General features: G+C 41.5%; 1 protein-coding gene across 4 annotated transcripts in view; it reads right to left on the bottom strand.

Moving 5' to 3' along the window:
• The window catches only part of chd7 (chromodomain helicase DNA binding protein 7), a 277,383-nt gene extending 250,232 nt beyond the window's left edge, over window positions 1-27,151 (bottom strand). For 2 of the 4 annotated variants that reach the window (XM_068031893.1, XM_068031896.1), the window contains exon 1: window positions 26,502-26,745. The gene's annotated coding sequence lies outside the window, so the exon portion shown is untranslated. Of the gene's footprint in view, window positions 1-26,501; window positions 26,746-26,839; window positions 26,917-27,112 lie in introns of those variants that run through there. The other 2 variants (XM_068031895.1, XM_068031894.1) reach the window with 2 other exon arrangements.
• Window positions 27,152-27,454: the final 303 nt, after the last annotated feature.

The following is a 27,454-nucleotide window of genomic DNA, read 5'->3' as shown; positions in this document are numbered from 1 at the left end:
ATTTTGAATACCTCTATCAAATCTCCTCTCAGCCTTCCCTTCTCCAAGGAAAACAGTCCCAACTTCTCCAATCTACCTTTGTAAATGGAAATTCCTCATTCCTGGAATCATTCTCATGAACCTTCTTTGCACACTCTCCAATGCCTTTACATCCTTCCATAAATGCGGCGCCCAAAACTGGACGCAATACTCAAGTTGAGGCCGAACCAATGTTGTATACAAGTTAAACATAACCTCCTTGCTCTTGTACTCTATGTCCCTATTAATAAAGCCTAGGATATTGTATGCTTTATTAACCACTCTCTCAACCTGTCCTGCTTCCTTCAATGACTTATGGACATATAGACCCAGGTCCATCTGCTCCTGCACCCCCTTTAGAGTTGTACCCTTTATGTTATATCGTCTCTCCATGTTATTCCTACCAAAATTAATCACATCTGCCACTTGCCCACCCATGCCACCAACTTGTCTATGTCCTTTTCAAGTTCACAACGCTTTCCAGTTTCATATCATCCGCAAATTTTGAATTTGTGCCCTGTGCACCAAGGTCTAGATCATTAATATATATCAGAAAGAGCAAAGGTTGTATACAAGTTAAACACTGACCCCTGGGGAACTCCACTACAAACCTTCATCAGTCTGAAAAACACCCATTTAACCACTAATCTGTTTCCTGTCACTCAGCCAATTGCGCATCCATGTTACTGCTGTCCCTTTCATTCCATGAATTATAATTTTGCTCACAAGTGTGTTGTGCAGTACTGTATCATACGACAATAGGAAATCCATGTACACCACATCAACAGCATTATCCTCATCAACCCCGTTACTTCTACAAAAAACTCCAGCAAATTAAACATGATTTTCCCTAACAGATCCGTGCTGTCGATCCTTAATTAACCCACATTTGGCCATGTGACTATTAATTTTGTCCCAAATTAGTGTTCCTAGAAGCTTCTCCACCAGCAATGTTAAACTGACTGGCCTGTAGTTGCGGGGCTTATCTTTACACCCTTTTTTGAACAAGGGTGCAACATTTGCAAATTTCCAGTCCTCTGGAACTACACTAGAGTCTAAGAAAACTGAAAAATTATGACCAGTGCCGCCGCAATTTCCGCTCTCCGTTGCCTCAGTATCCTTGGATGCATCTCATCTGGTCCTGGTGCCTTATCAAGTTGAAGTACAGACAGCCTATCCAATACCTCATCAATTTTAAAACCTTCTAGTGTATTAATTACCTCCTCTTTCACCATGACCTGGGTTGCATCTTCTTCCTTGGTAAAGACAGATGCAAAGTATTCATTTAATACCTCAGCTATGCCTCCTGTGGGAGATGGAGGTGATGAGAGGCGTAGGGAGGGAATTCCATAGCATGGCACCTAGGTGGCCAAAGTAAAGTTGTCAATGGTTGGAGGGAAAATGCACGAGAGGCCAAAACCAGTTTAACAATGTTTGGGATGGGGGTGGGGGTAGAGTTTTTGGGGTACAGAAGGTTAGAGATAGGGAGAGATGAAACCATGGAGAGATTTAAACATGAAGAGGAGAATTTTAAATCACAAGCTTAGGATCAAACAGAGCACATCTTTTCTTCCAGAGGTCCCAAAACTGCAAAATGCATTTAAAAAAAAGTCAAAGATATGAAAAAAACTCAATTAAGAAAAATATTTTGTCTGCAAGATAAATGTCATATCAAGGTTCAAATACTTTCTCTTCTGCTGAGGGGAACAGGACTGAAGCAGTAAATGCAATGTGTTCTACTTGAGTCGAGATGTATTTTTATTGCTTTGTTATACACACTTTATATGAAACATCATCTAAAACATCTCTACATATGCTTATATAATTTCATTTGAAGTTAAAAAGTTACAACTTTGACTCCATTTACAAAAGCAGAACACAAAGTTCAGACTTAAAAGAACAGTGCTGCCTGCATACAATAGCAGATAGCACAAGAACAACATTCCCTTTAGTATGCAGACAGAATTGGGCATTTTCATTTAGGATCCAGTTACAAAACCTAGGGAATAGTTTGAAGTACTTACTCAGTTAGCAGAGACTTACACCATGACAGGTGCAGGAATTGAAAGGTGATAAAGTGTAAAAGCATCTTAATAAAGTTTTCAGTTAAGATGCAAAACATTCAATGAGATGCATCAGTAAATTCATGAAATATCATGTTAGAAATCATTCCCTTTGGCAGAAGCAAAATGACAATAGCCAAAACAGGGCCTCAGCAAGTACCTGTTGCAGCAATAAATCAGGCATGATGAGGTAGCTTGTCTCCCACAATGCTATGATAGTGGATTTAGAATTATTTCAAATACATCATCAACTTCAAAATAATTTTCCTTTCAACAAGTTACTGATGCCAGAATTGAGTGGCAATTTGAAAATAGCTAAGTACAAAAATTATATTTTGTATAATTTCCTATAGTTGACATTAATTCTTCTGATGTATGTTGCAACATGGCAATATTGGGGAATATTACTACACCATTTATCACATCAAAAGCACGATAATACAGAGAGGGAATATAGCAAGGTTGGAAATGGTAAACTGACTTGCGCTATTACACTTGATATCAATTTGGTAAGAAATTCATAGCATAAACAAAAAGCTAGGCTAAATTTGTGATACACTATCACAAATAGGTATTGCTCTAGCGCTGCCACTATGTAAAGTGGTAGTGTATACAGAAATGAATCCACCCATTTACTTCCAGGGTGATCGACTTGCATGCTAAATTTCAAGCACCTATTGTAATGTCAGCTCCAAGTTTTAAAGAATCAACCCACTTGAAGCTGGCCATTTTCTTGGGTCCTGCAAGTGGAAGCACAAATCTGTATTTTGGTAGCATATGGTCACAAATCTGGTCAACATATAAGCTTTCCAATCCAAATTCATAACAGCACATCCACTCTTTCCCTTGCTTTGATTTTGTTGATGACATAAATATGCAAGAAAACCTACACTGCTTTTAAAACAAAAGAAATACACATGGGTGCTATGAAAATTACAAATAAAATAGGGGAAAAACAGATGGATGCAGAAGCAGATTGAGCAGCTTTACCAACGCAAAGGGCAAATCTCAAAGCGACTGGAAGAATCTACCTCAAACACATGGAAATATGTATTTCTGCTTGAATCTACCAAAAATAAAGCAGGGTTCTGCTAATGAAGTGCTTTAAGAACATTCAGACCCACTTAGCTCCCAACCAAACTTCTTTCTATTTTCTTCTCAACTCTACTAAGGGAGTGGTTAACCTACTTTAACCCAGCTGCTGACAGGTATTCAACCTACAGTGATTAAGATTTCCTCTCCCCTAGAGAAATGCCTGGCATAGATTCTGTTAGGTCCTGCCACCAACACAGCCAACATTATGAATTCCTGGGGAGGCAGTGGCTGAGTGGTATTGTCACTGGACTAGTAACCCAGAGTATTGCTCAGGGGATATGGGTTCAAATCCCACCACAGCAGAAGGTGGAATTTGAATTCACATAATAAATCTGGAATGAAAAGCTAGTCTGATGGTCAGGTCAAACATGGGCAAGGAAACCGCCTGCTGATTACCTCCTCCCGCCATCTCAACTGATTAATCAGTACTCCTTCATGTTGAACACCACTTGGAGGAAGCACCGAGGGTGGCAAGGGCGCAGAATGTACTCTGGATGGGGGACTTCAATATCCATCACCAAGAGCGGCTCGGTAGCACCATTACTGACTGAGCCGATCGTTGTAAAAACCCACCTAGTTCACTGATGTCCTTTAGGGAAAGAAATCCTCCAGACCCAAGCAACGTGGTTGACTCTTAAATGTCCTAGCAAGCCACTCAGTTGTATCTAACTGCTACAAAGTCAATAAGGAATGAAACCGGACAGATCACCTGGCTTCGACCCAGGCACTGAAATGACAACGGCAAACTCTTACTAACATCTGGGGGCTTGTGCCAAAGTTGGGAGAGCTATCCCAAAGACTAGTCACAGACTTACAGTCATAATCACTGGCAGGACAGACCCAGCAGAGGTGGCGGCACAGAGGTATACAGTCGGGAGGGAGTTGCCCTGGGGATCCTCAACATCGACTCCGGACCCCATGACGTCTTAGGCATCAGGTCAAACTTCCTGCTGATTACCACCTACTGCCCACCACCCCCCACCCCTCAGCTGATGAATCAGCACTCCATGTTGAACACCACTTGGAGGAAGCACTGAGGGTGGCAAGGGCACAAAATGTACTCTGGGTGGGGGACTTCAATGTCCATCACCGACAGTGACGCGATAGCACCATTACTGACTGAGCCCTAAAGGACATAGCTGCTAGACTGGGTCTGCGGCAGGTGGTGTGGGAACCAAGAGGGAAAAACATACTTGACCTCGTTCTCACCAATTTACCTGCATCTGTCCATGACAGTATTGGCAGGAGTGACCACCGCACAGTCCTTGTGGAGACAAAGTCCCGACTTCACATTAGGATAACCTCTATCATGTTATGTGGCACTACCACCGTGCAAAATGGGATAGATTTCAAATAGATCTAGCAACACAAAACTGGGAAACCAGGATGCGCTGTGGGCCATCAGCAGCAGCAGAATTGCACTCAACCACAAGTTGTAACCTCACGGATCGGCATATCCCACACCCTACCATCAACGTCAAGCCGGGGGATTACCCCTGGTTCAATGAAGAGTGCAGGAGGGCAGGCCAGGAGCAGCATCAGGCATACCTCAAAATGAGGTGTCAACCTGGTGAAGCTATAACATAGGACTACTTGCATGCCAAACAGCGTAAGCAGCATGCGATAGACAGAGCTAAACGATCCCATAACCAACGGATCAGATCTAAGCTCTGCAGTCCTGCCACATCCAGTTGTGAATGGTGGACAATTAAACAACTAACTGGAGGAGGTGGCTCCACAAATATCCACATCCTCAATGATGGGGGAGCCCAGCGCATCAGTGCGAAAGATAAGGCAGAAGCACTTGCAACAATCTTCAGCTAGAAGTGTCAAGTGTCAAGATCCATCTCAGCTTCCTCCTGAAGTCCCCAGCATCACAGATGCCAGACTTCAGCCAATTCGATTTACTCTTCGTGATATCAAGAAACGAGCATCCTGACTTGGAACTATATCGCTGTTGCTCGGTCAAAATTTTGGAACTCCCTTCCGAACAGCACTGTGGGGGTACCTACTCCACAAGGACTGCAGCGGTTCAAGAAAGCGGCTCACCACCAACTTCTCAAGGACAATTAGGGATGGGCAATAAATGCTGTCCTAGCCAGTGACGCTGACATCCCATGAACGAATATAAAAATCAATTCACCATAGGGGAAATCAACATGTAAATCTTATTCCCATGTACAGAAGCACCACCAAACACCATATTTTAAATTACATCAGTGCACAATACAAATATTTATAAAACCAAAACAAATATATTACTGGAACGGGATGTTGAACCAATATATTGTACCACATGTGGGGACGAGGAAGGACTGGGGGGGGAAATCAGAGTTCAATCAAAAACTCTAACTGTTTTGGTGTCCAACTATGTCATGGAGTTATGCATTTCCAGCACAGGATGGAAAATGGCACTAGTGTTTTGGGGGTGAGAGTGGTCAAACAGAGAAGACAGTATGAATTATACGCTATTCCTACACATCTGGTGGCCTGTGCAGAACATATGGTGAGTTACCAGCACAGGTTGACAAGTGGAAGTATGATGTTGTGGCTATAACAAAGACCTTGCTCAAAGGTGGGCAGGACTGGGTGTTAAATATTCCTGGATACAAGGTGTTCTAGAAAGATAGAAAAAGAAAAGGGGGAGGAGTGGCAGTATTAAGGAGAGCATTGCAGTGCTGGAGAGAGAGGATATCCTGAGGGGTCAAGGACAGAATCTATTTGTCTTCAGCTAAGGAACAAAAAAGATGCAATTACATTGCTCGGTATTGTCCACAGACTACCAACTAGTGGAAAGGATGAAGAGATACAAATTTACAAGGGAATTATAGAGCGATGCAAGAATTATAGAGTAGTTATAATCGTGACTTTAATTATCCAAATATAGACTGGGATAGTAGTACTGTAAAGGGTAGAGAGGGGGCAAGAGTTCCAGAGTGTGTTCAAGAAAACTTTCTACAGCAGTATGTTTCCAGTCCAACAAGAGGGGAGGCACTGCTAGACCTGGTTCTTGGGAACAAGGTTAGCCAAGTGGGTCAAATATCAAAACGAGAACATTTAGCAGACAGTGATCGTTGTATCACAAGGTTTAGGTTGATTATGGAAAAGGATCATGAAAGGATCGAGAATGAGGGGGCACAGATTTCAACTAATTGGCAAAAGAAGCAAAAGCAACATGCGGAAAAACTTCTTCACGCAGCAAGTGGTTGGGATCTGCAATGCACTGCCTGAGAGTGTGGTGGAGGTAGGTTCAATTGAGGCATTCAAAAGGGAATTGGACTGTTATCTGAAAAGGAAGAATGCGCTGGGTTACGGGGAGAAGGCGGGGGAATGGCATTAGGTGAATTGCTCATTCGGAGAGCCGGTGCAAACGGGATGCTCCGAATGGCCTCCTTCTGCGAGTAACAATTCTGTGATTCTGAACATTGGTAGAAGCCATGGAGTAGCTCACCTTGACTCAATTGGTCAGTGCAGCCTAGGAAAAGACATGGAGAAAAACAGAACTTTTCTTTTTGAAGAACTAACTACTGATTCCACAGGAAGGATCATAATTTTCTTCACTTCGACAATCTTTTTGTATTGTTTCAAGGATACAATGGTTTCCATCAACTCGACATGCTGAACTAAATATAAAGCAATATAGCTGTCAAGTAATTTTCCTTCTTAATTTAACATGTATAGCTTTTGAGTGATTTACTTAAAGGTGGAAAATAAAACTAAAAACACAATCTTTACAAATGATTCATTTACATGGATATTTACACCACATGCAGAAAGATATATCTCCATATTTTCAGCATGTATTTGGTCTACAGCTCCAGTTTAAGGACATAAGAGGGAGTTTTTGGTCACCACCCACACTTCCCCCCACCGCACCCCCAACCCCAGACATACTGGATAGAGATATTAAAGTAACATTAAACATGGTTCTAAGAATGCCATGTCACCAGATCTTAGGGTTTTGTTCTTTAGGGAAAGGAAGCCAATTTTTTCTCAAAGATTCAAGTCATTCTTACCACTTCCCTCAATTATCAGGTGAGGAAAGTAGAATCTCATGGAAATTGCTCCCTCCAGGCTGTGGCCTGAACAGCACCCTCCCATAGATATTCTGGTCATGTCCCCACATTCAACTATTCTGGACAAGTCCAGGAATCAATAGGAGCACGAATGGTCTTACAATCCCAAAGGACAAGCTGTGTTTCCCAAGATAGCCCATTCAAAAATTGCGACAAGTAGACAACAAGTAGGCTAGCAAAGATTTAACTGCAAAAAGTGGCAACATTATTGCAGCAAAGTTTAGCCCTTCCCACAACAAACATATGGCACACATCCCATGTACTTCAGCCAATCAAAATTAGCAATATTCAGTCTTTGACCAGAATAAGGAAAATATCAAGCAACCTGATCTTGGGACTTAATGCAAACTGGCCAACCTGCCCCTCCCCACTAGCCAGTAAGAGTAGTAACCCCAAACAAGACAATCATGGAGGAACTTCTCCCCCATCCCAGGCCAAAACCAACTGCTGGAATCCAAAACCAAAAAAACTAATGCCCTAATCTGCACTGGTCACCCACCACCCCAGACATACTGGATAGAGATATTAAAGTAACTGAAACATTAAACATGGCTCCAAAGAATGCCATGTCACCAGGTTTTGTATTTTAAGGAAATTAGGCCAATTTTTTCTCAAAGGCTCAAGTCATTCTTACCACTTCCCTTAACGTAAACATGGCATGCCGAGGACCAATGCACTCCTCTCACGAGCCATAGAATCAAAATGTACAATAGTTTCATAAAATATACACTTTTATAAAGTGTAAACCTACAGTGGCCTCAAAATACATAAACGCATACTTAGGCATTTACGCATTTGGTTTGTTATAAACACTATCCTGCAAAATCATTTGAACTTGCCATGCACACAAATATGTATTGCACCAATTCCTAAAGCAACATTATGGGCTGACATTATTTGGCCTAAATGTTATACGGTGCATTCAAAAGAGGGCTGTAAAGTCATCATTAAAGATTATGGATGAACCAATATTTAGTTTAATTATTCGTACTATATACATGCACAATTTCTCCATAGCAAATTTGACATCCCACTTTTAGCAACAAAAAATTAAGCTACTATAAACTTTAAATTGCAAGTTCCAAGTATAAACCAACAGTTGAATACAACAACTTGTATTTCTTGAAACATCTTCCTGACATGAGAATTGTTAAAGAGTTGCAGTTAGGAAGAATATTGTATGCTAAGAAAAAAGGGGGGAAGGTTCGGTTGCAGATCTTAAGGCACAGTCGGAAAAAAACAATATTTTTGAAAATAAGGAGGTAGGTGGCAAGACAGAGGGAACTGAGCAGAGTTTCAGACAGTAGGAACATAGTGACAGAAAAAGTAAACAAATATATCAGGTCAAGAAGCTCAACATTAGCACTGAAGGCACTTGTACTGCTGGAGGAGATCACTAACATAAGGTGGGGTGAGACCATGGAGGAATAGGGAAATAAGGGCAAGGATTGTGAACTCAACTTGCTGGGAAAGGGGTGCATTAGTGAAGCTTGGTGAGGACAGGAGCACAAGGAGCACAGGATATTTGGGCAGGTTAGAACAGACTGACTGCCCATACTTCTAAACAAACATTTCACTAATGTCATTTAAGGAAGGAAATCTGCCATTCTTATCCGTTCTGGCCTATGTGTGGCTCTAGATCCATGGCAATGTGGCCAACTCTTAATTGCTCTCTGAAATGGTCTAGCAAGCTACTCAGTTGCACTAAACTGCAGCAACGAAGTATAAAACCAGACAGATAACCCAGCAGCCAATTCCAACACAACAAAGGCACAGTCAGTCCAGTCCACCCTGCTAAGTCCTTCTCACTAACATTCGGTAACGTGCGCCTAAATTGGAGAGCCGCCATCACTTTCCAAGCAACAGTCTGACAATCATACTCTCAGAACCATACCTCTCCACTTACATCCCAGACATCTCCATCATCATCCTTGGCTATGTCCTGTCCCACCAAAAGGAGAGGAGAGATGCACCAGAAGCAGCACAGCATGGAAGGAGTGGTATCAGGAGTACTCAACATCGACTCCCGACTCCTGAAGTCTCATGGCCTCAGATTAAACTTGAGTAAGGAAATTTTATGCAAATTACGATGCATCATCCATCCCTTCCACAGCTGATGAATCAGTACTCCCTGTTGAACACTACTTGGAAGATGCACTGAGGGTAGCAAGGGCACAGAATTCTTAAAACTGGGCATCCATGAGGTGCTGGGGGCCATCAGCAGCAGAATTCTATTCCATCAAAATCTGTAACTTTATAGCCTGGCATATCCCCTCACTTTCCCATTACCATCAAGCCAGAGGACTAACCCCAGTTCACTGAGAAATGTAGAATAGCATGTCAGGAATAGCACCAGGCATACCTAAATATGAGATGCCAACCTGGTGAAGCTACAACACAGGAATACACACCTGCTAAACAGCGAAGCCAGCATGCTATAGGCAGAACTAAGCATTCCCATAACCAACAGGTCAGATCCAAAGTTTTGCAGTCCTGCCACATCCAGTTGTGAATGGTGGTGGACAATTAAACAATTAGCAGAAGGAGATAGCTCTATGAACATCCCTATCCTCAATGATGGAGTCCAACATGCAAGCACAAAACAGAATGGTGAAGACATTTGCAAGCATGTTGGATGGATGGCCAAGTGCTCCAGAATGAGCCGCGCCTCTTAAGCTGCTCCAGTCTGCTACAACACTGGTATGTACCCATAAAGTGGAAAATTTCCCAGTTATTTCCTGTCCACAAAAAGCAGGACAAATACAACCCAACCAATTGGCACCCCACCAGCCTCTCATTCACCAAAGTGACGGAAGGGGTCATTAACAATACTATCAAATTGCACTTACTCACCAGAGCTCAGTTTGGCTTCCACCAGGAATACTCTGCTCCAGACCACATTACAGCCTTGGTTCTAACAAAGGCAAAAGAGCTAAATTCCAGAGGTGAAGCGAGAGTGACTGGACACCAAGAAAGCATTTGACTAAATGTGGTGTCAGGAAGCCCCAGTAAAATTGAAATCAATAAGAATCAGGAGAAAAACTCTCCATTGGCTGGAATAATAATTAGCACAAAGGAAGATGGTTGTGATTGTTGACAGAGTCCTCGGTCCAACCATCTTCAGTTGCTTCAATTACCTACCCTCTGTTATAATGCCCGAGGTCAGTGTGCTTGCTGATGATTGAACAGCATTCTGTTCCAGTCACAACTCGAGATAACAAAGCAGTTCGTGCCCGCATGCACCAAGACTTGGGAAACATTCAGGCTTGGGCTGATGTGTGGCACAAATGTTATCTGCCACCTAAGTGCCAAACCATGATCATCTCCAGTGAGAATATAACCACCTCCCCATGACAGTCAATGGTATGACCATCACTGAACTTCCCAGGGCGGCACAGTGGCGCAGTGGTTAGCACCGCAGCCTCACAGCTCCAGCGACCCGGGTTCAATTCCGGGTACTGCCTGTGTGGAGTTTGCAAGTTCTCCCTGTGTCTGCGTGGGTTTCCTCCGGGTGCTCCGGTTTCCTCCCACATGCCAAAGACTTGCAGGTTGATAGGTAAATTGGCCATTAGAAATTGCCCCTAGTATAGGTAGGTGGTAGGGAACTATATAGGGATAGGTGGGGATGTGATAGGAATGTAGGATTAGTGTAAAACGGGTGGTTGATGGTCGGCACAGACTCGGTGGGCCGAAGGGCCTGTTTCAGTGCTGTATCTCTAAACTAAACAACATCCTGGGGGTCGCTATAGATCAGAAACTTAACTGGATCAGCCACTGTGGTGACAACAGCATGTCAGAGACTAGGTATTTTGCAGCCAATGACACACCTTTGACTCCCCAAAGCCCTTCCACCATCTACAAGGCACAAGTCAGGAGAGGACAGACAGGCTGGTGGAATGGGTGAGCATGTGGCAGATGAAATTTAATGCAGAGAAATACGATAGGAAGAATGAGGAGAGGCAATATAAAATAAAGGGTACAATTCTAAAGTGGGTGCAGGGACAGAGAGACCTGGAAGCATATGTGTCCAAGTCGTTGAAGGGGGCAGAGCAGGCTGAGAAAGTGGTCAAAAAGGCATTTGGCATCGTGGGCTTTATAAATAGAGGCAAAGAGTACAAAAGCAAAGAAGTTATGATGCTTCTTTATAAAACAGTGGTCTGGGTACAGCTGGAGTATTTTGCCCAATTCTGGGCACCGCATTTCAGGAAGGATGTGAAGACTTTAGATAGGATGCAGAAATGGTTTAAAAGAATGGTTCTAGGGATGAGGGACTTCAGTTAAGTGGATAAGTTGGAGAAGCTGGGGCTGTTCTCCTTGGGTATTTGATAGAGATGTTCAAGATCATGAGGGGTCTAGATAAAGGAGATAGAGAGAAACTGCTGCCGTTGGCAGAAGGGTTGAAAACTAGAGGACACTAATTTAAGGTGGGTGATTGGCAAAAGAACCAATAGCAACATGAGGAGAAACTTTTTGCCATGACAGGTTAGGATCTGGAATGCACTGCCCGAGTGTGTGGTAGAAGCAGATTCAATCATGGTTTTCAAAAGGGAATTGGATAAGCACCTACAGAGAAAAAAATTGCAAGGCTATGAAGGCAGAACTAGCTGAGTTGCTGTTGTCGTGAGCCAACACAGACATGACAGGCTGAATGGTCTCCTTCTGTGCTGTAACCATTCTATTATGGAATACTCTATTCTTACCTAGATGAGTGCAGCTCCAGCAACACTTAAGTTAAACATCAGCTAGGATAAAGCAGCTCACTTGATTGGCACCCCAGCCACCACCTTCAACATCACTCCCTTCACCACTGGCGCAATATGGCTGTTGTGTGCACCATCCACAAGATGCGCAGCAGCAGCTTGCCGTGGCATCTTCAATAGCACCTCCCAACCCCACAATCTTTACCACCCAGAAGGACAACAGCAGCAGGCACATGGGAACACCACTACATTAAAATATATCACCATTCCTTCATTGTTGCTCGGTCAAAATCCTGGAACTCCCTCCATAACAGCAGTACCTTCACCACACGGACTGCAGTGGTTCAGGAACAGCTCACCAGCACTTCCCTCAAGGGGCTTTAGGAATGGGCAAAAAATGCTGGTCTTGTCAGTGACAGGGGGGGCAGAGAGAAAGAGGAAGGGGGGCAGAGAGAAAGAGGAAGGGGGGCAGAGAGAAAGGGTAGGGCCTATCCGAGATGTACAAGGGTACATATGCATGGATGTAGAAGATGTGGGTAGGGTTCTTAATGATTTATTTGTCTTCACAAAGGAGGGATGATGCAGACATTGCAGCAAAAGAGGAGTGTGAAATATTGGCTACGATAAGCATAATGAGCGAGTAAGTACTAAAGGGTCTGACATCCTTGAAAGTGAATAAATCGCCAGGGCCAGACGGATTGCTTCCCAGGTTTTAAAGGAAGCCAGGGAGGAAATAGTAGATGCTCTGAGGGTCATCTTCAAATCCTCACTGGATACAGGCAAGGTGGCAGAGGATTGGAGGTCTACAAAGGTTGTACCATTCTTTAAAAGGGTGCAATGGATAGGCCAAATAATTTTAGGCCAGTCAGTCTGACCTCGATGGTAGGTAAATTATTAGAATCAATTCTGAGAGACAGGATAAACTGCCACTTAGAAAGGCACCGATCAATCAGGGATAGTCAGCACAGATTTGTTAAGGGAAGGACATGTCTCACTAACTTGATTGAGTTTTTTGAGGAAGTAACAAGGAGGATTGATGAGGGTAGGGCAGTGGATGTGGTCTACATGGATTTTAGTCAGGCATCTGACAAGGCCCCACATGGCAGACTGGTTAGAAAAATGAAAGCCCATGGGATACAGGGGAAAGTGGCAAGTTGGATCCAAAATTGACTCAGTTACACGAAACAAAGGGTAGTAGACGACAGACGTTTTTGTGAATGGAAAGCAGTTTCCAGTGGCGTTCCAAAGGGCTCTGTGTTGGGTCCCTTGCTGGTTGTGGCATACATTAATGATTTGGACTTAAATGTGGGAGGCATGATTGGGAAATTTGCAGATGACAACAAAAATTGACCGTGTAGTTGATAGTGAAGAGGATAGCTGTAGACTCCAGAATGATATCAATGGTTTGGTTGAATGGGCAGAAGAGTGGCAAATGGAATTCAATCCAGAGAAGTGTGAGGTAATGCATTTAGGGAGGGCAAACAAAGCAAGGGAATACACAATAAACGGAAGGATATTGAGTGGGGTAGTAAAAGTGAGAGACCTTGGAGTGCATGTCCAAAGGTCCCTGAAGATGGCAGGACAGGTGGATAAGAGTGGTGGAGAAGGCATATGGAATGTTTTCCTTTATTGGCCGCGGTATAGAATATAAAAGCAGGGATGTATTGCTGGAACTGTATAAAACGCTGGTTAGGCCACACCTGGAGTACTGCGTACAGCTCTGGTCACCAGATTACAGGTAGGACATATATGCTCTGGAGAGAGTACAGAGGAGATTTACAAGAACATTGCCTGGGCTTGAAAGTCGCAGCTACGAGGAAAGATCAGCTAGGGTTGTTTTCCTTAGAACAGAGGCGGCTGCGGGGCAACTTAATTGAAGCGCACAAAATTATGAGGGGCCGAGAGACAGGAAGGACCTGTTTCCCATAGCAGAAGTCAATTACCAGGGGGCACAGATTTAAGGTGACTGGTAGAAGGATTATAGGGGATACGAGGAAAAGCTTTTTCACCCAGAGGGTGGTGGGTGTCTGGAATTCACTGCCAGGAAAGGTGGTGGAGACAGAAACCCTCAACTCTTTTAAAAGGTACCTGGACTTGCAACCTGAAGTGCTGTAACCTGCAAGGCTATGGACCAGGTGCTGGAAGGTGGGATTAGATTGGGCGGTTAGTTTTTTTGGTCGGCGCAGACATGATGGGCTGAATGGCCTCCTTCTGTGCCATAATTTTTCTATGATTCTCAGAGAGAAAGGGAAAGGGGAAAGAGAGAAAGGGAAAGGGAAAGAAATTAGAGATGGAACAGCAAATAGAAAGGATCAAAATATTAAAGAAAGGGAATGATGAGTTATTTATATGCCTTTCATGTTCTTAGGATGTCCCAAAGCACATCACAGCCACTGAATTACTTTTGAAGTGCAATCACTTTTTTGGACAATTGCACCAGATTTTTTAACAAAGCAAGTTTAACAAGCAGTAATGAGATAAGTGACTAGCTAATCTGTTTTCCGTGTGTTGGTTGAGGGAAGAACATTGTGTTTCTTTGCACAAGTGCCACAGGATCTTTTACATGTACCTGAACAGACAAATTAAGCCTCAAGTTTATTATTTGAAAGATTGCATTTTTGGTTTATAAAGGAAACAATGTCGATGGGAAATAAATTTTCTTGCTACAATATGGGCTACTTGCCAGCTTTGGCTCAGTGGTGGCACTTTCACCTCTCATGTCAGAAATATGGGTTCATGCCCCACTCCAGCGATTTGAGCACATTATCTAGGCTGGCTCTCCAGCACAGCACTGACTGAGTGTTACAGGAACTGTCAGAGGAGCCAATTTTCAGATGAGAAAGTCCCATAGATCAGGGGAGTTCTCCTCATATCCTGGCAAACATTTATCCCTCAACCAACGTCATTAACTTTACCTGGCCATTTACCTCATTGACCTGATTGATGTCTGTGGTTTCTGTCTGTGCACAAATGGCTGCTGCTTTTCCCTACATTATAACAATGTTGTATTTCAAAAGTACCTCATTGGCTGTGATGTGCTTTGGGATGTCCTGAGGTTATACAAAGTTATCCCTTTTCATGCTGCAGCCAAACTACTGACAAAAAACCACCATTTTAAATGTTCAATTAAAGATTCTAGGCTCTTCAGAAATATGCCGAAATATTGGATGGGTTTATCATAACTGATGAGTGCTTTCTCAACTTTCAGACAGACTGAACTAGTGCTAGCAGCATGCAAATAGATTTAATGCCTACACAAATGCAATGAGCAACAGCAGCCAAAGTTTTAACATGGTCCAAATAATTGAAAGGGGTTGCCAAGAGGTCAATATTTCTGTTTCAACCACTCTGATGCAAGTTATGTTAACGTTGAATATATTTATTGTGTGATGTATTAAGGATAACAGGGAAGATCAGCTAGGTTTGGGAAAACCTGTTGCCATCACATTAAAAGTACAACATTTAAAGATATTTCCAGCAATTGACAGAAGAATGGTGCTACTAAACAAATGAAATTGCTTTCTGTATTAAAATATGATGGATAAAGCCCCCAATTTAGGAGTTAGCCTGAATTTTATGTCAATGAAAAGATTCAATGTGCATTATGATAGGGTGCCATTCTATGCAGACTAGGAAAGACCCAGTTTCAATCCCTGCTCTCCGTCAACAAGTGCGGTCATCAGATGCTATATTTAGTTGTTTTAACAATTGCTGAGGGGTATAGGGAAAGCAAGAGAACTCAGCTAAGGATTCTGCTAACTGCTGTAGAGTGACCCCTCCTGGAAGAGATGGGGTGAGCAACAGATCAGGTTACAAAGCACTCACAATCAAATACTAGTATGCACTGTCTAAGTTCACACATGAAGAACAGACTGGAGCTTCGAGGAAGGTAAATTCACTGCTCAAATGGAACACAGCCATTCAGACATCTTTTAAAATTTTGTTTATGTGATTTGGCAATGCCACATTTATTCATCATCCCTAGCTACCCTGAAAAAGTTACAGTATAGCAATCATGTTGCTTTTCCTTTGAAATTGAGAGGTTTGTCATTTCAGAGAGTATTTAAGTGCCCCGGCCGCCATGAAGGGCATTAGTGAACAAGTTGGGTTTTTTCGACAATCCATCAGCGTTCATGGTGTCAGGCAACAAATTACCACATTTATTAAATTCAGTTTGCCATAATTCACAGCCTTTGTGTTGCTTAAGATTCCAGGGCCCAGTCTGCATTGTTAGCAGACACACAGACATGGATGCACTGGAACACTATCAGCCTTAAGAATACCTGTACACAAAACGAAGAAAAAAAGGAAGGAAAACATTAGCCAGGGTTGCCAATTCTGGTCTCCATCTAGCTATGGTACAGGAAAGACTGTGTGTAAACTTCAGTCAAAGACAGGAATAGGAACAGCTGGCCGATGGTTGAATAGCCAATGTTGACTAAGCTCACACATGAACCACCACCAGTTAAGGAAGATACTGGATGGCAGTCAAAGGTCTGTGGAACCATGGCCCAGTATGACTCACTGCCATTAGAGACTGAAAATAGAGAGAGATTGGGGGAATTCTGTCACAGGAAGGCAGCCAGAATTCATACTCCTGCCAGTGTTACCACCTTGGGATAAGATAGATAATGAAAGGAAAAATGATAATTAAAATGAAATACAAGCTCCAACATTACAGTCAAACACTAATTCATGATTTTATCTAGACAAAGGAAAAATTAAAGTGGACACTTTCTACAGATTGCTAGAGATTATAAGCATAATATACATATATATATATCTCAAAGTTTGCTATTTGTAGTTAGAATACAAGGGGAAAATGACATCTGGAGTACAACTTCAAAGTAAACCATGTTTTCATATTTACATAGTGCCTTGAACATAATAAAACGTCCTAAGACTCTTCACAGCAGCAGCATAAAGCCAAATTTGACACTGAGCTACATATGGCAATATTAGGGCAGAAAGTCAAAAATTTGGTCAGAGGTAGGTTTTAAGGAGCATCTTAAAGGAGGAAAGAGGGACAGAGGGGTTTAGGGAAGGAAGTCCAGAGTTTACTGCTGAGGCACAGCCACAAATAATGCAATTAAAATTGGGGATGTTCAAGAGGTCGGAATTAGAGGAGCGCAGATAGTTAGGAGGGTTGTGGTGCTGGAGGAGATTACAGATAGGGAAGGGTGAGGCCATGGAGGGATTTGAAAACAAGGATAGAATTTTAAAATTGATCGGGAGCCAATGTAGGTCGATGAGCTCAGAGTGCTGAGTGAACAAGACTGGGTGCGAGTAAGGACACAAGTAGCAGATTTTTGGATGATCTCAAGTTTACGGACAGTAGAATGTGGGAATCCAGCCAGGAGAGCATTGGAATAGTCAAGTCTAGAGGTAAAAAAGGCATGGATGAGGGTTTCAGCATATGATGTGAGGCAGGGCAGAGTCAGACAATGTTACGGTGAGGTGAAATAGTCTTAGGGATGGTGCAGGTATGTGGCCAGAAGTTCATCAAGGTAAAATATGACAGCAAGGCTGCGGACAGTTTGATTCAGCCTAGGGAGAGGAATGGAGCTGGTAGCGAGGGAACAGAGTTTGTGGTGGGAACTGAAGACAATGGCTTTGGTCTTCCCAACATTTAAATGGGAGGAAATTTCTCCTAAAAGAAAAATTATAATTAACTGATGATCACTAGATGAATGGGGATGTTAAGCTCACTTTACCTCATCTATCAAAAATAGTCTTCTTCCTCCATTCATTAGTTCTAAATTTCAACAGTTTGAACCTTTGGTACCTTGTCCTGTCTTGGTTTACTTTGAAGTTGTACTCCAGATGTCATTTTTAATATATGGTTTACTATCTTGTATATTTGAGAGGTCTTTTTAGTTGCCTCCTTTGAAGGATGAAGGCAGCCCAAGTATTTCCTCATTACTGTTCAACCCTGATGTCAAGGATCAGCCTTGTGGCTCACGTCTGCATTGTCTCTAGGCTTGAATGTCTCCCTTGGCTAATATTGGTTAAAAAGGGAAGGTCCACCAACCCCATGCCTTCCCCTATGCCAACAGGTGTGATCTCATGACAAAAAAATGTACACAGAAGTCTTAATTATAATGCAATTTTAGTTAGTGCAACAAAAAGCTAATTATCTTGATGCAGCACTCAAAAGCTTCTCAGTAGAATCCAAAAGTCTCAAGAAATTCTGATTGTAACTTGCAACATTACCATAACCATACAGCTAGCCTTAAAAGATCCTCTTGTAAATAGAAAAAAAACTCTTTTACTGTTCAGACATTATAAAAATAAATTTGTACTAAGTACCAGACACTAGAGAAGTGTTATGTACTTAATGCAAGTTGTACAGAAACTGTAGCTCTCCAATATGCATGTAAGATTTTGATAGTCTGAAAGGAATTTGTAAGTCAGATTTTTCAATTGATGAAAATTGATCCAGAGACCTAGACCCCATGATTATTTGTACTATTTAAGTACATCCTAGAACTAAATTTTCATTTTAAACTGAGCTAGTACAACCTGCTATATTTTCAATAGAACACAAGAGTCAGCAAATGAAGTACACCTGTAAGAACCAATGAAAATAACTTCCGCTTCTATAGCATCACAAATCTGTTGCAATTGCTTTTCTTACAAAAGTACATAATTCAGTTGAAATATTAAAAAACATCATAACCAGCAGTGCAGCAGTCTCCTAAAATTCTGATAACTTACTTCATTGCAAATGTGCAGTTAGCCATAAAATATCCTGTTTTTATAATTTAAATTCATAGGAAAATAGGAACATAGCAGGAGTAGGTCATTCAGCCAGTCGAGCCTGCTCCGCTATTCAATTAGATTATGGTTGATCAAGTACCGCAACACCACTTTCCCATACGATCTGCAACATTCAGCATTCCAACTTCCCAGGTGGCTATGAGCAAATACATGTTGTAGCATTTAACCATCCTCACCAAGTTCAATCCAAAGTCTATCATGGCTGCACAAAAAATTGGCCTTAAAGAAACTGGCCAAAGTTGCCATTCCAAATCATTACCCAGGGCCCCTAATGAAAACGCACAAGCAAAAACAGGATCTGACTTAGCTTTGTAGTCCCTAAGGGTTACCCGCTTACCACTTTCTGTATAGGCCCCCACATGAAAAACAGTCATCTGACCAAGACATGAAGGAGCCATGAGAGTTCAGAATCATAGCCCAGCATAACTCCAACAACCTTTAGGACAGGAATGAAGAATGGAGAAAGTGAAGGGAAACAAACTGAAAAAAGAACAGTGATTAGAACTTTTTTAAAAGTAGAACTAGACAAGAATATTGCATGGATTGTAGAGCAGTCTATTGCAGAAAACGCAAACATGCATTGTGAGAATCTGCACAATGTATTCATTTATACTGCCACCTTCAGGGTAGTAAATCCAATTATGCACACTCAGATGCAAAAAAGTATGTAACTTCACCAAAAGAATTGCACTACTCTTCCAGAAAAAGGGCTTAATCTTCCTCCAAATAGTGCCAATGATATGACCAGCACACTTTCTCTAAATTAATGCAATTTCCATTTAATTCATGGTTGATTGCAAATTAGCACACGGAGTGAATAAGTATTTTACTGCTCCAAGAACCCTAAAAATCCAAAGTTCCAGTGCTTTATCAACATTGTCTAGAACATTTGATTTTGCAAAAGCTCAGGAACAATTGAGGTTTGGAGATCATGAAATGGGGGATATGGTGGGTGGGAGAGATTATCCAGAAAGCTCACAACTACTACCACACAACTCCTCACCAGCTTATCAAATTCATCAGGTAAGTGCCTAAAGATATAAAACTATAAGTGCCCAGGTTCACATGCCCAGTCTAAATTCAGCTAATGGATTTCAACCAGATTAGAGCTAGACTGCAGTTAGGAAGGAAAACAAAAGCCAAAATTCTTACTCAGGATCGTTATCCAGCAACTCTTGCTGGAAGCATACTTTTGGACACCAAGTTGGAACAGGATTGAGCTTAGCTGTATTGCCATCTCTCTCCCTTCTGCCACAGTCAAATAGCTTGCCACTGTCAAGGTTCACAAGAGAGAACTATTAGAAGGCAACCATTATCCATGGAGCTATATCCCTGGAAGGAATCAAAACCTTCAGGCAAAGACAAAATAACATCTCAGGAAGTACATAATTTTTCTGGTCTAGATATTTTCTATAGTACCTCAATTCCTGCCCAAGCAACATTATAATACTCATTTACTATTACTATGTATTATATGTACTAAGCCATGTACACTTATCGGTATGATTATGTAAGTGTGTTGCAACACTGCTGTAATACATATACAATTGCAATTTGAAAAAACATGCACCACAAACTTCCTTGCAGCTTTAAAAGAATCATATACTTATCGCCAGTATCACCATCAACAAAATTGCTTTTTGAATTATTCCCAAAGATAACTTACACTTATAAAGCACCTTTAATTAAATAAAAATGTCCCGAATGAAAGAAAAATAATTAAGGGTAGCGACCAAAAGCAAGGGCAAAGAGATAGGGTTTGAGAATGCTTTTGAGGAATGGGAGAAAGATCAATCTTGAGAAATTTAGGGAGTGTTGCAAAGTGTAGAGCGGAAACAAAGGTCCTGCAGCAAAAAGCTGAGAAAAATGAGACAGGAGGGAATGCATAAAGGAATCTGAAGAATGGATACAGAAATAGGGATAAATAAAGACGTGGAGGTAGGAAGGGCAATGTTGTGTGATAATTTGAAGAGGACAAGGATATTAAAATTGACGTGTAGACCCAGTAAAGTCTACACAGCACAGAATAGGGTCCAAAACTTAACGTGGGTGGGATCCAAGAGACAAAGTTTTAGGACGTTGAAATTTATGCAGGGTAGAACTCAGGTATCTGGCAAAAAACACAGTGGAGTAATCAAATTAGAATGTGGGAACAGTAGCTATAAGCAATTCAACAGCAATGTGGATCAGGTGGTGGTCTTGGTGGGGTTTGATGCTCAGTTTAAAGTTAACAGAATACCAAGCTTGTGTATAGTCTGGTTCAATCTAAAGAACTAGCCAAAAATAGTGAGGGAGTTCAGTGCTACAGCAGGCAGTTTTAGCTGAATGTTGAGCAAGATGGCTTCAGCCTTACCAAGGCTGAATGAGGTGAAGAAAATTCTACCACATCCAAGCAGTCAAGCACAATGGAGATTGAGGGGGTCAAGACTGGTAGCAGCAAGGTAATACAGAATGTCACCAGCATGCATTAAAAGCTGACCTCCATGCCCACAAAGGATAGATCCTTGGCAAACCTCAGAGGTAACATGTGGGAGCAAGAAAATGGAGGAGAGGCATTGGAGGAATGGCACTGGTATGGCAATGGTCAACTGTGCCATAGGCCGCAAAGGAAAGGGCAACAAAGAGGGAGGGTTGGGAAAGCAACACAGCTTTTGATAATAAAAGTTGATAGCCTATCTTTGTATTTGCTACATCGTCTCCAATTTCTGAAATTTCAGGAGTTTTTATTTTGTTCAAATATTACATGCACAATAAAGCAAATCAGAAGATCAAATTTGGGAAACGTTTGATAGCCATCAATAAGTGTGTTGAATATTACACAATTTGGTAACTCTAAATTTGGAATATATACTTCTGTTGCATTAACTGGTCTTCATTAGAAGATACACAGCCCATTCCTATGGATTGCAACATTATTCAGGTGTTCCATTAAATGTTTCAGTATTAACTTTAATGCTGCTGTGCTTGGTTGTGCAGCAACCAAAAAGGCCTTTGCTATACATATCAAGTATTAAATGAAGAGCAAATCAGTTGAGAATCCTCAATGTTCAAAAACAATATATATTCAACCCCAGTTATAACGTATTATTCTTTCTTTTAGAAGATAATCTTGTGCACCTACTAAATCCACAAATAAAACAAAGCTTTTTTTAAAAATAAAGCAAAATGCGTTAATCCCTGTGACAAACACCTTACCTCATTCATTTCATAAAACTTCCCTAAATTCTTGATTACAGACTTAGGGAGGGGTGCAGAATCACAGTGTACCTTATTTGATTTTTTTCTGTGTGAAAGATGTATTTAACCATAGTTACTTAAAAGTTCAAAACTAAATTGCGAATCTGAAGGTTCATGGAAGAAATTAAAGTTAGGGACACTTAGTTCTTCCCAATTTATAAACTAATAATTTCAATAGATCAGATTTGGAAGTCACCTGTTAATTGCTTTCCTTTTTCTAATTTTTATCCATATTAAAATTCACATTGCAGCAGATAATAGCCTTTCACATTAAATCTCAAAACTTCCTGTTCACAAAGACAATTGAGAGCCTACACTATCAAGTGCCATTACTTAAAGTTTACCAACAAGAACCCTCTAAGAGCTCTGCATTTGAGTTCCGTACATCAGTATAACTGATTTTACATACTGACATTGTTAAAGTAAAAAACACCCAGCAAGATATGTCACTGCAGTTTACACTCAATTAGTTTTCTTATCTTTAGTAAGACTTTTTACTTCAAGAAAATAAAATCTGAGATTTGAATACCTATTCAAATAACAGCTTTATATACACCAGTTTTTAGTAAGGAAAACAATTATTTAAAGTTTACAGCACAGGAAACAGGCCATTTTGTCCAACTGGTCTATACCATTGCTTCTACTCCACAGGAGCCTCCTCCCATCCTACTTCAGCTCATCATGTCAGCATACCCTTCAATTTCTTTCTTCATACACTTATTAGCTTCCCCTGAAAGGCACCTATGCAAGTAAAGAGAGCTGAGGTGCAGATCAGCCATGATTTAATTGAATGGTGGAGCAGGCTAGAGGGGGCTGAATGGTCTACTCCTGTTCGTATGTTCCAACTCCTTCAGCACAGAAGGGGATGGGAGAACAGACATAGTGGATTTTCCAAGATGAAATATCAGTAAGATTTCAGTTAATTACACACTCCTGAGTAATACATGCATGAAATTCAATGTTTCTTCTGGCAGTACTGACACTGTGTAAGGGGTGCAGATTGAACAAGGTATCAATACCTTGCATGTCATAAAAACGTTAGCAAAAATGTCACACTATGCAAGTAATCCAAACTGATCCAAATATAATCCATTAATTATACAGATTGTTAATACATCTTTAGAACCAAGCTTTGTGCATCACTTCTCAGTCTCAGTTTGAATGCTTACAGCATCAGTGGAAACAGAATGAGGCTCCTAAATTATGTTCAATTTAGGACAAGAAGTTATTCAATTCAACTTTTGCATATTGAATTGCAAAAAATTTGCACAAGCTAAATAAAACTCTACACAAAAAGTAAATCAAAAGCTTTTGTAGCAGAGTACATAAATTTTATACTTAGCGCAAAAATATTAATCTCTAATCACTATCTGGATAGGTAAAATGGTAGCATATGGTTATGTCACTGGACTAGTAATCCAGAGGCCTTGACTAAGGGATCCAGACACGAGGTCAAATCCCACTAGGGAGCTGAAATTCATTAACTAAAAATCTAGGATTTAAAAAAGCTAGTATCAATAATGATGAGCAAACTACCAGATTATCCTAAAATCCCATCTGGTTCACTACTGTACTTTAGGGAAGGAAATCTGCTGCCCTTACCTGGTCTGGCCTATATGTGACACCAAACCTAAAGCAGTGTGGTTGACTCTCAACTGCCCTGTGAAATAGCATAGCAAGCCACTACATTATATTCAAAAAGGCAGTTCACCACCATTTTCTCAAGGGCAATTAGGGATGGGCAATAAACATTGGCCTTGCCAACGATGCCCAAATCCTGTGAAAGAATAAAAAGCAGATGTCATAGCCTACATCATCCGGAATTTCCTAAAGACGTTCAAGTCTTTTTTCTATAAAAAGGTATGCAGGCATATGGACATGCTATTTGTATTTACATTCAATTATTTTGAAAATAACTGAGCGCAGGAGTATTTTTTTGTTACAATTTAAGGTTTGCAAAGCACTAGACCATGCTAGGTGACTGAAATCACAAGTCACATGCAGATAGCTAACTCAGTAAAACATAGTTCACTATCACGTATAAAAAGCTCAGACAAGCTAGGTCCCCATGTGTGCAAGCAGAGTAGGAAGGGAGGTTAATGTGCTGGTTATTAGAATGCTTAGTACCAGACCCACTCCCAATGTCAGTTGCCTGTAATGAAGCATCCTTGTACTGATCTTTGGACCAGTGTTAAAGCTCTACAAAACATGTTATAAAAGTTAACATTCAAGGCTGATTTGGAATACAAAATAAGCTGCTCAAGCACTAAAATAAGCATCATCGAACCAGACTCAAAGCAGCTAGTTTCTATAACTGTATTTGATCTGACAATCTTAAAGAGAATACCTAATGTAATGTACAACATGAAGCTTTACAAATATACAGAGGTATACAAGCATCACTAAACACTATTGGCATATTACAAATTTAGCACCTCTGACACGAGTGATGAGCAAAAAGTAATCTTATCAAATCTAAAAATCAGATTTGTTCTTCAAAAACCCCTTGAAAATTTTTTTCGAAAAAGATACGGCTGCATATAAAGAATAAATACAAGCATACCATTATCACCACTAATAAAGGATTGAGAGTCGACCCCATTTAAAACTTAAATGGCTGCTCACACAACTCCGTTCTTTACAGCCAGTCCCATGCATCTATCTGGTCGTCAGACAAATTTCACTTGGCTAACTAGATCTAACCCAATATTAGCATTAAGAGTCGATTTGCACTTCGATTTCATAAATGCATCTCGTATATTACACCTCCATAGCTGAAAGCGAGACCCCTACAGCCTTGCATGGTATCTCGATGTAGCGCAGGTAGATTTCTCCTAATCTTACTCATTCAATATGCTAACAGCTTATTTCCAGTGCACTTAGTCACTTTTTCAAAACAGACGGTTATCTTTTTAAAAAATCAAATTTTCAATGGCCATTACACCACTATCAGAAAAGCGATTTTAATCCCCTCAAAAAATAACAATCAAGATTCACTCCTTAAGACAACAGAAGAGGGGGAAAACTTGGTGTAACCAAAGGACGGGATAGCTTCAGTCTTTCTTATAATTACTGTCAATGACCGGAGTCAAATTAAGCTGCCATCTTAGGTTAAGAGCGATTCTTTGTGTACAGCCTGTCCAGAGAGAAAATGCTGACCAAACAAACGAAGCTGCTGTTCTCCTCGTGAGAAAAAAGTTAGTTTACTGAGAAACGTATGGAAATAGTTTGAAAATTCACTGAACATATAGTGGGTGACAGAAATCTGAAGGTTGACCTGCAAGTTTTTATTTTAAAAGTGTGCGCATGTTTCCCCCCACCCCCTCGAACAAAGAGGTTTACAATGTGTGAATGTGTGTGTCCTTGCCGCCGAAGACAACGACAAACATGGATGATTAAGCCTTGATGATGGTGGTTGGGGAAATGTTGGGCGAGTGCTTGAGTGCCCTGTGGGATCTTCTCCTCCCCTTAACATTCCCCATTGCCCCCTTCACCTTGATTTTTTTTCTCCTTAACACTTTCACAAATACACGTGTTTTCTGTCCTCTCCTGAACGCAGTTTTGAAATATATACACATACACACGCGCACACTAAGATTTATTTAAATCGGCTTGTTTTGGCGACGGTGCAAGTGAATGAATGAAAAAAGTCGATTTGCAGAGTTTCATGCCTGGTTCAGGCATTACAGAAGTGAAAAGTGACTAAAAGCCCAGCTGACCAACAACACACTCGATTCTGTTGCGAAAGAACCGAGGTCTTTCAGACCACGTTCTACCCTATATCAAAAAGAGATTAAAACCACCGGCTGGACCAAGAGTGAGCGACAACTAACCAGGACTGAAACCGACCACAAAGAGAAGCGCCTTTTTAATCTCTGCCTTTTGGTGGTTGTTACTCAAATACGACGAGCAAAGGAAACAGTAACGGAAACATTAAACACGCCGTTTGAGCTTGAAGTTGAGCAGTTCCCCCCCTCCTCGAAAATAAATTATTTGGAAAAACCGCTTCCTTCCTCATCTTATACCTCCTTAGCCCCTTTATCTCCCACTCTCTGCCCCTTGGACCCCTCCTTTCCCATTCCCTCCCCCTGACCCTCGGAGCGGCGGCCGCGGTGCGTGTGAGAAACTAGTTCAAACCATTCGAGTCCACTCCGATGACCTCAGGGAACCACCAAGTACCCAAACCACACACAGATACACAGCGAGAGACAGAGAGAATGAGAAACTTACACTAAACCCACAATTATAGCATACAAAATACAGGACAGGGCGCCGACACTCATTTATTAACAGAGAGACAGACAGTAAACTCACTGCTGGCTGTGATGAGGACAGCGCTGCTCTCTCTATTAATGAAATGTTAATGGCTGCTTTTGCCAGCGGCAACGCACTCTCTCTAGTAGTGGTAGTTAGTGATCTCGCTGACCGCCTGCCCCCACCTCCTCCTCCCAATCCTTTCATGTTTATTTACAGTCAAATTTCTTCTAACTCGACCCAAACGCCGACTCTCACACACTTCTCTCCGTACTTACTTTGTTGGTGTTCCTTTTTTAATTAAATTGTTTTTTGTTTCCTCTCTTCTTTCGCTCTTGTGCGCTTTAAATTTCGTTAATTAAAATTCTATTTTATTTTTTTATTTTTAAACAGTTTATTATAGACTTTTTCCCCAGCGGCCCATCACTCGTGTTTTATAGTTGTGATAATCTTCTCGCTCACCGCCTGTCCTCACTCACTCACTCCTTTGTGTTATTTCTCTCACACCAGAAGTTGGAGCCCCGGCTTCCCCCGCGCGTTCACGCGGCTTCCCTTCTCCCCTCCCCCGCCTTGCGTGCGCGCACCCGCCTCCCCGTTCACATGCTCAATAACTCACGTCAGTGAATCTAATTTGCATATTTCTATGCCGCCTCCGGATTGGACGTCCACCTCCCCCACCCAAGCACGCGGCCACGAACGCTAGGAAACGGACCGAAAGGGGGGAAAAAAAATCAAACGTGAAGATTCCAATTTTTAACGGCGCGGCTGATCCGCCGATCGCGAAAAGTGCTTTCGCTTCTTTTCTTTTCTGGCACGAGAGTTTTAGATTTTTTTTTATCTTCCGGTTTTCCAACGCAGGACAGGGGGAACAAAAAGGAAATGTTGTCACCTGACGTTTGCCAATGGGATGAACGGTTAGTGATATGAAGGTTGAGTTGACGCGAGCCTCTGATGGATCTGAGCCAATCGGCCTTGACGTCTGTTTACACGTACAAGGGCCCGGATACTGCCAGCTCCGTTATCTTACGTAGGTGAGAGTGGTGAGGGGATCCTGAGTGAGTGAGGTGCAGTAGAGCTCAGCTATGCCCCAGCAACCACTGCCTAACTCTTCTTGGGTGGAAAGTTAGCTACAATACCATTGTATTATAATTAAATTCAGCTTAAAGTTGCGTGTGATGCCTTAAAAATCAATATAATTTGAAACCGCTCCACTTTGCGTTGCGTAATTATC

This window comes from Heterodontus francisci, chromosome 5, assembly GCF_036365525.1.
Source record: "Heterodontus francisci isolate sHetFra1 chromosome 5, sHetFra1.hap1, whole genome shotgun sequence".
In the NCBI taxonomy this organism is placed as follows: domain Eukaryota; kingdom Metazoa; phylum Chordata; class Chondrichthyes; order Heterodontiformes; family Heterodontidae; genus Heterodontus; species Heterodontus francisci.
This window is presented reverse-complemented; position numbering and strand designations above follow the sequence as displayed.